The sequence below is a fragment of the Panthera tigris genome, chromosome B1 (genome assembly GCF_018350195.1).
Source record: "Panthera tigris isolate Pti1 chromosome B1, P.tigris_Pti1_mat1.1, whole genome shotgun sequence".
Lineage (NCBI taxonomy): Eukaryota > Metazoa > Chordata > Mammalia > Carnivora > Felidae > Panthera > Panthera tigris.
The window spans coordinates 99,832,685-99,844,954 of NC_056663.1; positions in this window are offsets into that span (position 1 = coordinate 99,832,685).

The window sequence follows — 12,270 nt, forward strand, 5'->3', positions numbered from 1 at the left end:
GGGCCTTAGGAGCTGGGCCTTAGCCTTATTAAAGTTTGGTCAAGTCCCTTAATAGAGGAGTTGGAATGGAATGTTCTCGCTGAGATTTTTTCCAGTTCTCAAAACTATCCCTCAGAGATGATCAGTTTCTGGAAGGTGCTATTCTTCATTTGTCTCTAGATTCACAAACTGGAGAAAGGTGAGAATGATATCATCAATTTATATCATTCTAAGAAGTACATTTCAGGGGCAACAGAGACTTCCGCACATCTTCAGAAATTATGCCCAGATTATGAAACGACTGATTTCACATCCTTTTATAAAAAGTGTCATACTGAATTCTAAGTGTTCTACCAAGGCTTTAAATGGTGAGTAAGCCTAGTAAACCAAATAGCAGAGAGAAGGAAGCGGACAGCGTCTCTATATATGACCAAATGCACAAAAGTTATGCTTTGATTTTATCTGTAGTCACCAGGATCATAAATCTCCTAATGTCTCGGTGAATTTATTTTTGAGAAGCCATTTATCATTTGTAGCTGCTATCAACCAAATTTTCCTTTAGCGTCTACTTGCCATCAGCTTAGCATGAATACCCAAGTCTGAAATATTAGAATATGTTGTCATGTCAGCATCATGGATTTTACCTTGGCATATACGGCATAGGCAATCCTTTATCTGTTCATTCAAAAGAGTTAGAGGTCACAGGAGAAGTGTCATATACTGAGACCCCTACACAATATCCTACACAATGGAAAAGATTAATTGTTTTCTTTTTTTCCCCCTTCCTTTCACAGATTGGTTTAAACTAAATATTAATTAGAATAGTAATAGAAAGCAGATAAAATGTGGAATAGATCTGGTAGAATTCGATGAGTGTTCAGAGTCCACTAGCCCTCAACAGGAAGCACCCTTCTCCCTCTGGAAGTCTATTATTCAACTCTGCAAATTCACAGGATTCTATAGACAACTTTGGAAACAATGTGATTAGATGAGAGCCACCAAGTGTGATTGCACACGAGGGCCCACGGCCTGATACCTAACAAGAGTGGAGGTCTTCCAGGCAGGTATCCTTCCCGGGCAAGTCTCGAAGCTATCTAACATCTTTTAGGTTGAAAAGTTTCCTTTCCCTGGAATAGGTACTATGCCTAAATTTAGTGCTGGATCATTTACAGATGTTCTGTTCCATTATATTCTGTCCTTGCATATCCTTGAATATGTGATCATTTAACAGAAATGTTAAATGAACATTTAAATAACAATATAACCTTGTGACAGACTCTGAATTTCTGCCTTTTATATGAATATTGAGGCCTCATTTTAATATACCTAAAGCCTTGCTATTTAACATATTTCAGGCTTCAGGAACTTTATGAACAGACCCTTCAATAGAGTTTGCATTTTAAACACAATCCTATTTTAGAAATATATAAAAATTATTTTTTTGAAGTATCAGCAAAGGGTTATATAGTGAAGACATAGCTTATTATTTCAGAAAATAAACAGATTCTGCTTCACTGGTCCCCAACATCTAATTTTTAAAGTAGTTTCAGGAGACTGAAACTTACTTCCCATCCTGGAAGAGCACAAACAGAGGAAAGAAGTTGAACGGTGGATGAAACAAAGATGATGACATAAAGGTTCCTGAGTTCCCCTCCTCCCACAGATGCGCTGAAAGTACAGCTACACACAGAGTGATTCTCACTGAGAGAGGTTCTGAAACCATCTGAGTGACACCTATACACTAGATTGATGAAACGATATCCACATTGGAACAGGTTTAAGATAGATACACTCTCACCATAAACCCCATTACCAGCCAAGACCCAGAGAGAGGTCTGCCCTGAGGGTCAATGAGTTTAGACCTCTACATCCAGTGCCCCAACTTTTAAGACTTCTACTGAAGGGAAAGGCTCCCCAAACACTTAGCTGTGAAAGCCAATGGGGCTTGTGACCACTAAGCTACAAAACTATAGTAAACAAAGAAGTGATTCTTTTTTCTAACTGGAAGTTTGTACCTCTTAATACCCTTTACCTGTAAGTCATGGGGATGTAATATATGGCATAAGGAATAGAGACAGTAATATTATAACAACTTTGTATGGTGACAGGTGATAGCTATACTTATCATGAAAATTATTTTATAATGTGCAAAAATATTGGATCACTGTGTTGTACACCTGAAATGAATAGGATATTGTATGCCAACTATACTTCAATTAAAGAAAAAGAAAAAGAAAAAGAAAAAGGAGGAGTAGGAGGTAGAGAAGAAGGAGATGGGGAAGGGGAAGGGGAAGAAGAAGAAAAGAAGAAGAAGAAGAAGAAGAAGAAGAAAAAGAAGAGGAAAGAGAAGAGGAGGAGGAGGAGAAGGAGAGGGAGAGGGAGGAGGAAGAAGAAGGAGAAGCAAAAGAGGAAGTAGAGGAAGAAAAGGAAGAGGAAGAAGTGATTCCTAATATGATAAGAGCGCTTGCCACAGCCATTCCCCAGGGCTGAGTGCAGTGGAAGCAGGCAAAGTTGCCTATCTCCCAGTTTTTCTCTAAAAGAGGTCTATATGTATACTTTGAAAGCAGCTGCCTAAAGGCTGAACTGCTCATTTAGCAAGCACTAGGGGTTGGCTGCATTTGCCTCAGACGAGCGAAGCCGAGCACAACATTCCGGGCTTCCCCTTTCAGCCCACTGCAAGTTGCCAGTACCTCCCTGGAAGGAGCTGGTATATAAATCTGGCCCCCAGCTTTTGCAGTAGCCACATGAGGAACAAGTCCCCAGATTATGGTGCTTTAATAGACAAAGGCACTTACATTCCCAAGTACTATAGGAAACATTCCCAAGTACTATAGGAAACATTCCCAAGTACTATAGTTCTTTTGAAAAATAAAAAAAATTAATTAAAAATTAAATCCAGTATAATTAACAAACTGTGTTATAGTAGTTTCAGGTGTACAATATAGTGATGCAACAATTCTATACATTATTCAGTACTTATTGTGATAAGTATACTCTTAATTACCTTCATCTATTTCACGCATTTCCACCCCGCTCCCCTCTGGTAATCATCAGGTTGTTCTCCATAGTTAAAAGTCTGTTTTTTGGTTTATTTCATGTTTTTTTTTTCCTTAGTTCACACACACAAAAATAGTTCTTAATGAGCACAAGAGCAGCCTTTGCAATAGCTAAATACCCAGAGCCAGCATGGAGTAAGCAGGTAAAAACACCCATCTCCCAGTGTCCTCTTGGAAGGGGTTTAACTACATACTTTCCCAGCTGCTAACTCAGGGTCCAGCTTCTAACCAGCCTGCAACTAGGTGCTGACTGCAATAGGATACTGCTGGCTATTGGCGCTCCCTCAAGTCACTAAGAACAAAGAAGGAGGCTTGGGCAATCATGAGACTTAGACAACTAGGAGCTCAGGCCAGCCTGATTGATAAGATACATCTCCTATAGGAGACCACTGTCAAAACTGGGAGAGGTGGCTGTTTTGTCTAATGTGCAGCAACCGACACAGTGAGTCAAGGCAAATGAAGAAACAAAGGAATATGTTCCAAACAAAAGAATGAGATAAATCTCCAGATATAGATCTTAATGAAATGGAGATAGTGATTAACCTGATAGAGAGTTCAAACTAATAATCATACAGATGCTGAGGTCTGAAGAGCAATACAGGACTAAGTGAGAATTCCAACGAAGAGAAGATATAAAGTACTTTCAATAAATTTCCCTTATTGAATCAGAACAACAACGTGCATTACTTTTTAAAGAAGTCAAATCTGTTTTTAAGTATACTTGCAAATGTTGAAGGAAAATACATGTCATTTTATGTTCATACAATTTGCAGGTATATAGATATTCTTATACCTAAAATAAAGATACCACATGTCACTCTGACATATCAAATATTGCTCAGAATATTTTAAAATTCTGGTAAGTTCACTGCAGTTCAAATAAAGAGGTCTAAGAGTCTTATCCAAGCAGCTGTGGTTCCTATTTGAATTTTAGCCTAGATTATTAAAACCTCAAGCCGCAAAATCCCCCTAGGAAATCTTGCATAAGCATTGTTCTCATTGAAAAGGGCTGGGATCAGAAAGGAAGCAAGAGGTTCATGCTTTAGTTGGCTTTAGAACATCAAAAACCAAGTGGTCAATTCTCCTTCAGATGTGTGTTCATAACCCCTTTTAAAGGCAATGGAAATTATATGTGTGGATTTGGGGAGAACATACCCCCAAGTAAGCAAATTAAGAAATGCCAAGAACAACCAAATTTCTTTGCTTCAAAAAAATTGGCTTAAACAATAGTTATTTTAAAAAATAATTTTATGTAATATGTCAAGTAAGTCTATTCATCAGTGATTGGATTTCTATGGCCAATTTGAAGGGAAGACCTTAAAAATATTTTAACCGTATTTTTTTTTCTGGTTTTGACCAAAAAAATACAGTTGCTAAACTATTTTTGAAAAAGGAGTTATTTATGTTTCTCCAAAGCAAGTATCTCATAATTCAAAAATTGGTTATTTTTCTACCAGGGCCTGATGGAAGCATTTTCATATTTGTTAATGGCATGGCATGCAGACCAGCCTTTTTGTGGAAAGAGCTTCCAGAACAACACGCTAAAGACACAGATTGCATCGTTGTGAGAAAGGAGGTAGCGTTCTTAAATGTCTCTAAGACTGTGTCTGATGGACAATTTTAATTTAGCAAAGGAGAGGTGAGAAAGGGAGAGACGGATAGGGAGTTATTATTTTTGAGGAAGTGGTTAGGGAGTTCTGCTGAAAATACTCCTCACTATATCCAAACCACAAAGGTTTACTAAACAGAAATTTAAATCAAAAGGCAAACAGGATGTTCATCTGGGACACATTTTTGGACACATAGTTTTAATACCACATGAAAGCTGCACCATCCAGATGTAAAAGAAATAACATTTAAACAAAGAAACAAACAATAAAACAAGAAGTGAAATTGGATGATAGCCTTTAACACAGAGCACTTCCTCAGTAAAGTTACTGGATCACAGACAGAGCCATTTACTCTGAGGAAGAGGTGGGGTAGGCTCTGGAAGTCTGGGCTTTCTCACAATGGACGGAGTAAAATAGCAATCTGATTTTAGGCAACAGTGAGCTTTGGCAGCCTCTACTTTCTGGATTTCTTAAATTATCTATTTTAGACTGAAGTGGAAACTTATTAGAGCCAGCACTTTAATATCAGATCAGCTGCAGGAAGGAACATAGAGAAAAAAAAAATTGTTGGTACATATTGTACCCAGGACGTTATGAAGCAAGAAACCAATAACAATTTCTACGAGCTACCTAAGGCTAGCCATCCTATCGCAAATACACAGTGATAATGCCATTAAAACTCAGAAAATTTGAAAATTTGAAAGTAAGAGAGCCTATGCTAAGACTTAAAATAGGACAAGTTGCAATAACATAAAACTATTATATTTTTCACATGGTTGGAAGGAAATGCTTAGAGTATCATTTAATTATTTCTTAGATTCTTAATTTTAATATTTTAAATTAAAAATGAGGTGGCTAGGAGACCATAAAAGTCAGTGTCTGAGTATCACGTATTTTAAAATAGCAAATTTTAAGCATTTAAATTCTTCACTTTTTTTTTTTTTTTTTTAAATAAATAGAACACTCAAAGTCGAAAGCCTATTAACAATGTCTGGGTCTCCCGTCCAGGTCGTAAAAAACCTGGCAGATGCTAGCTATCAAATTTCCAAATTAAGTTTCCTTCACTTACTGTATTTTTAAATAAATATAACTGTCTAAAATATGTATAGGTCATTTGTAATTTTGCTCCACATTAGTTTTGGAGACCAGGAATTAAAATTACTAAATGTTTGGTTGTTTAAAATTTATTTTCTGTAAACTTTATCTTCTATATTCTTAAAATGTAAGATGAAAATACTTAGAGAGTTATTTTTGATAGTGACCAAATCACATGTTTTTATACCCTGTGAAGGAAGGGAATGAGTTTGGGAAAGTCCAGCTTATGAGGCACAATTATTTCAGAGAAGTAGATTGCTAATATTTACTGAGAAATAACCTTAGAACTTCTTGCAATTTGCATCATTTTCACTGAAAACTACTACTTATTTTGTATAATTTTTATGTATTTGTGACATAGTTTTGCTTTCCTAAATACAACAGATTGAACTGCCATAGTTTGCAAAATAATAATAGCCACAGAATACTTTGGAACAGAAAGTGGTAGATAAATATTGATTTAAACCCAAGAGAAGCACATGATTGGGTTTCCCTTTCTCTTCTATTTCCATAAAATGGGTGTGTGACATTACTGTTCATTCCCAATTGATTTATCATGTACTTTTCTCATAACAGCTTGTCTGCCATGTTTTGAAACCTGAACTATTTAATTAAGGCATCATTACTTTTTCTTTTCCCTCAATGCTTTGAAACTTTGCTTTTCATTAACACATTTATTTGTTCTTGAAATTTTGAAGGTGATGTAGCAAATTTTGTTATACAAAATATGTTGAGTAACCTGGAGTCGATTAGTTTTAAACTGATATGTAACAAATTACCACAAACTTAGCCACCTAAAACAGCACATTTATTATCTCATAGTTATCTTGGGTCAGGAGTTCAGACATACCTTAACTGGGACCTCTCACAAAGATTAAAAAAGTCAGCGTGTGGTGGCTGGGCTATGTTCCTTTTTGAAGATCGGGGCCTATCCCAGCTCATATTCAAATCCCTGTGGTTGTAGAACTGAGTTCCATGGTTTCTTGGTGGTTATCAACTGGGGTTGCTCTCAGCTCCCAGAAGTCACCATGATCCCTGTCACGTGACCCTCTCACAATGTGGTATTCTTTTTCTTCAAAGCCAATAGCAAAGGAAATCCACTCTAGTGTGTTAAAAGTAAGTCTTATGCAACGTAAACATAGTGCAATCAAGAGAGTGACATCCATCACTTTTTCCATATCCTATTGACTGTAAGCAAACAGATCCCACCCACACTTAAGGGGAGAGGATTATATAGGGTTTAACACAGGAGGCTGGAGATCCTCTGTGCAGTCTTTAAATTCTGTCTCCCATGTGCATTAATTTGCATTGTTTTACTAATTTAGAAGGACACTCCTATTAGAAACTATTTTAGGCATTCAAAATATTACTAAAAAAATCCTAGCGATGTTTACTTGCTCTTTCACATGAAATTTATTACTATCCCCAATTTTAATTTGATAATATTCAATGTAACCAACTACATGCATTGCATAGTTAGAGAATACAAGTTACAGATATAATTTGGGTCCCTATAGAATCAAGAAACCACACTGAAAATATTTGTTTCAAAGATTACCACATAGAACATTTTTAATACAAGAGTGATATATTTTAGTTTCCCTCCTCTGCACTGTTTTGAAATTCACTTCTTTTGAATATCTTTGCTATAGAAAATAAGAATTTTTCCTTTTCCTTTCATGTTTACTCATTCATTCAACAAATACATATTGAGTCTCTTCTGTACTACAAGCTTTTTGTTATGTTTTAAGAATGTAAGTTAAACAACAATGAGTTACACCTTTGTCAATTACTAGCAGTAAATGACATTGGACAAATCATTTAAACTCTTTGAGCCTTAGCTTACTCAACTTTAAAATAAATATGTATAATTTTGTTCCTATTTATTAACAAAATAATATTTAGTTCTACAAGAATCCAGTCTTTAAGGAAGGCCTCAATATTCTGAGACAAAAGGCATAGTGAATGCTTCCTGAAAGTTCAGTCTAATGAGTCAAACATCACAGGGTTAACACTGTTATCATTAAGAGGAGCACAGAGGAAGACATGTGAGGTGTAAAAGCTGAACAGAGTTTTGATGGATGAGTGGGAGTAAGCCAACTGTGTCAGATGAATTTAATAGCAAATGCAAACAGGTGCATGAGAGAGCATGTGTATTGGGGGAACTGCAAATAAATCAGTTAGATGGAATGTGGTATGTAGACAGAGAGTTGTGTGATAATAAAGTTCTGGATAAGCACAGGCCAGATCAAATAAGTACTGGCTTAGAAGCTCAGACTGTATCCTGAGTAATGGGGAGCAACTGAAAGATGTTAAATGAGAAGTTAAAAAAATTACCTTTCTGCTTTTTAAAGCTTATTCTGCTGGAGGTGGAAAGTACAAAAAGGAAATCCCATCAGATGGATTTAAGGGGCCATGCAGTAAGACAAAAAGATAAAAACAGGGCTGGGAGAGAGGATAAGGATGGGAGGGATGTGAGCTATTAAGAAGACAGTGAACCCAGTACACCAGGGCTAATTAGAGATCCCGGTCTGAGGATTAAAAAGGAGTAGATGACTTGTGGGCTTTTTGATAGACTTGATGGTGGTTCTCTCATCTGATAAAGAGAATGGAGAGGGAGGAGAAATGTGGGGAGGATAAAGAAGATGAGTTTAGTTGGGGAATAGTAAGTTTGAACTTAAGATGTCTTTGGAACATGCTAGAGGAGATTTCCAGCAGACAATATAATATGTAATTACAGATCTTAGGATAAATATATTTGCTAACATGTACATTAGAGATTCATCAGTGTTTCTATACGTAGAATATAAGTTCATCCAGAAAAAAATGAAATAAGATTGAAAATTTAAAATTATATTTAAAGTGTGTCAGGGGCGCCTGGGTGGCTCAGTCGGTTAGGCGTCCGACTTCGGCTCAGGTCATGATCTCGCAGTCCGTGAGTTCGAGCCCCGCGTCAGGCTCTGGGCTGATGGCTCAGAGCCTGGAGCCTGTTTCCGATTCTGTGTCTCCCTCTCTCTCTGCCCCTCCCCCGTTCATGCTCTGTCTCTCTCTGTCTCAAAAATAAATAAACGTTAAAAAAAAATTAAAAAAAAATAATAAAGTGTGTCAGAGCAGATAGAGCCCATGAAGTGCACTGAGAAACATTGGCCTAAGCTCTAGAATAAAAACCAGGCCACAAAAGTATCACAGAAATTGAGTGGTCAGAGAATTGAAAAAGAAGTAAGCAATCGCGTACCAAATGCTACGGAGACCTAGAGTAAGGAGAAAGATAAAAATAGAGATGATTGATAACTGCCTTGGTGCCCTTGACAAGAGCAGTTTCAGGAAGCAATAGGAGGGCGAACTGTATTTCAGTGGATTGAAGAGCAGAAAATAGGAGATGAGGGAGGAAAAGCAAGAGTAATCCTTGTGTCAACACACCTGGTAATGACAAAGATAGCAAATAGAGCAGTGTTCAGAAGCAGAAATGACATAGGTGGCAGGTTTCTCAAGATATGTGCATAGTTAGTGATTTATTCATGCTGTATATAAATATGCCAGAAAAAAGGGTGTGGGGGGAGGGAAAGAGAAAGAGACAGATACATATAAATATTTATAATATAAAATATATATAAGTTAAAATAAAAATATATAATATACATTATACAAATGTAATATATATAATATACATAGAGAGAGAGAGTCTAAAGCATAGTGGTAAAAATATGGGCTATGAGACTAAATATTCTGAGTTTGAATCCTAGATATACCACTTACTCGTTAACCAACCTTGGGCATCTCCCTTCCCCAAGTTGTCTTATCTATAAAATGTAGAAAATAGTATCCATTTTATTAATAATAATATTACTGAGAGGAATTACATGAGGTAAATAAAACATGCAAAGTGCTTAAATTAGTGTATAGCTCATAGTAAACACTGAATAAATTTAACTCTTATTGGTTATGGTTCCTCGTGATCAGAGACGAGTTTGAGCAGAAAATGAATTTAATAAATGATGCTATGCTAGGTAGCTCCTAGAGTCTCTGAGGTAAAGCATGTAAACCATGCACCCAAGAATAATAGCCAGCTACAAAAGGAGGTTACTCCAGTGAAAACACTGCCATTTTTACTAAGCATTGATGATGATAATGCAATTAGCACTGACTTTGTTGGAGACTCAGCTCATGCTAATAAAAGCAGGGCCTGATGTCAGAAGCCAGATACTTTTGTTGTTTCTGGTTGTGGTATTTTGCTCACTTTTGAATCAATGTCTTATCCGAGCACATCTTGTAAGATTTTGCACATCAGTAACAAGGACAAGTGAGGGAATAAATCCTGGCTTCTCCATGGGAAAGGCATACTCAAGCAAAGTCCAAACACAAGAAGGGTGTTTCCCAAATATTTGGCACTTAAAGATTTCTGATAAATATCTACTACTTCACCCCTCTGGTTCCTGGAGGCAAAAATTTACTTAAACTTGCTAGAAAAATGCACTTCACCTTTATGTGGTTTTAAATAGTTTCTTTTTATATGAAACAATCTTGTGGCTAAAGAACCAATTAAAAGTACAGTTTGATATCAGAACTATTCTTCACATTCCCTTATCCCTTTCCAAGATGGTATTTGGGCTGGAACAAAACATATTCTTCATGGATTTGGACCAATGTGCAAGACTCCTGCCCAGCTCCTTATTGATTTCCGATGGAAGGATCCTGGGATGGTGTTTGATTTGGAAGGAATCTGCATGAGTGCTTCCTCCCAAGGTTCTAAACAGGAACTTTGTGATATCCATTTTGCTCCATTTTTGGCTTTTCTTCGGACTTAGTAACATGTGTCACACTTGAAACCATAGCCTAAAAAGAACAATCAGGATATATGGGTTTCATCATACATTTCACCCACCTCTGACTTAGCAGTATGGATGGGAAGGCTTCCCCACTTGTCTTTATGGCAGACTCTCTTCATGATATATTCTGATTTCTTTACCTTTGTAAATGGAAGCTATGATCCACAGTGACCAGCCAAATACTCGATACATTAGTGGAAGCTAGAGGGCTTAAAAAAAATTTTTTTTTTCTTCCAACCAAACCTGGCTTTCAAATCTTTGGTCTTGCAGTCAAGTCAAATATTTTATTCCGGATTTCAAAAGCTGCACACAACTGCCTCTGACTCAATGCAGCCCAGCTTTCACAATTCCAATTCTCCCCAAGGCAAACAGATGACTCCAGCAAAATCGGGGGAAAGTTCTACTCGGGAAATGCAAAAGAGAAAAGAATAGTCCACTCTTTTAAAGATATTACTACCATTCTGCATGAAAGGCATTTGCATGTTTATATACCAAGAGTAAAAGGCGGGTAGATAGGAGGAAGCAAAGTCAGACCAGAGAGAGAGAGCCAATTGGTAGGTTAAATTGCCCAAGGCAAAGGTAGGGTATCAAAGCACAATTAAAGGGATTTGTCTTAAAAGGAGCCCTTCCACTGAAATAGAAGAGAAGGGCTAGAAGCGTGTAATAATCAATCACTGTTATACTGCTTCTCTGCTGAGTCTATAATGTACAATAGTTATTTTAAATGGAATGCTGTCACTGTGAGAAAATTTCCAATCGTCCTGTGATCCTCCCTTCAAGCAAATTTAAGTCATTTTATTAGAAAAATAATAACCCTGTCCATTTACAACACTAGCACAAGTGTCTTATTGTTTTTGCTCAGATGAGAACATTAGCCAGACCCAAAGTCACAAAGTGGTCTATTCTCCACATCAGCTGGTTTGGGTTTTAACCAGGACTGATGCCTTGTCTTGTATTTTCTTTCACTGTTTCCTTTTATTATGTTTCCTTTAATGCATTTCTTTTATTCAACTTTGGAGACGGAATGTGGCAACCAGATTTTAGATTATTAGCTCATTCAATAGGAAATATATATTTTTGTTTCAAACAGTGCATCTGTCTGCTCTCAGGAATGTTAAATAATAACAATAGCACAACAACCGAGCAGCTTAGGATAGGAAATGAAAACCACCATGAGTTCTGGAACACATGGAAGGACACTCTAGGCGGAATATAATTAAGTAGTTGGAATTTGTGGTTTAGGCCACCAGGGTTAAAAATATGCCTCCTGAGCAAAGTGCCTTAGATTTTTCAAAGATCACAAACATTGGCACGGATAATAGGATGATCAGAGCATCCTCCCTCCAGGCGTCTCCACCATAAATATTGATTCTCTGTGCCTTACAGAGCTCCATTCTCTTAGTTAAAGCCATAAAAGAGAGGAGAACATGTCTTCTTAGGAAAAGAGAGAAGAGAATCCTCTTTGTTCACCATTAGGGGACATATAATCCAGCTACCATAGTTGCCATTTTTCTACCTCGTCTGCTTAGCTGAGAGAAATGAACCCACCATGTTGTACATATTGGTAGGGGAAAGATATAGAGAAGTCAGAATAACAACACAGAAAAGACTCCTGCTGGAGAACCATTTTCCTAATGCAACTTTATTGCCTGCTTCTTCTCTCCAGGGCCACAACTCCAAAAATACATAGACTGCAAGGGATCT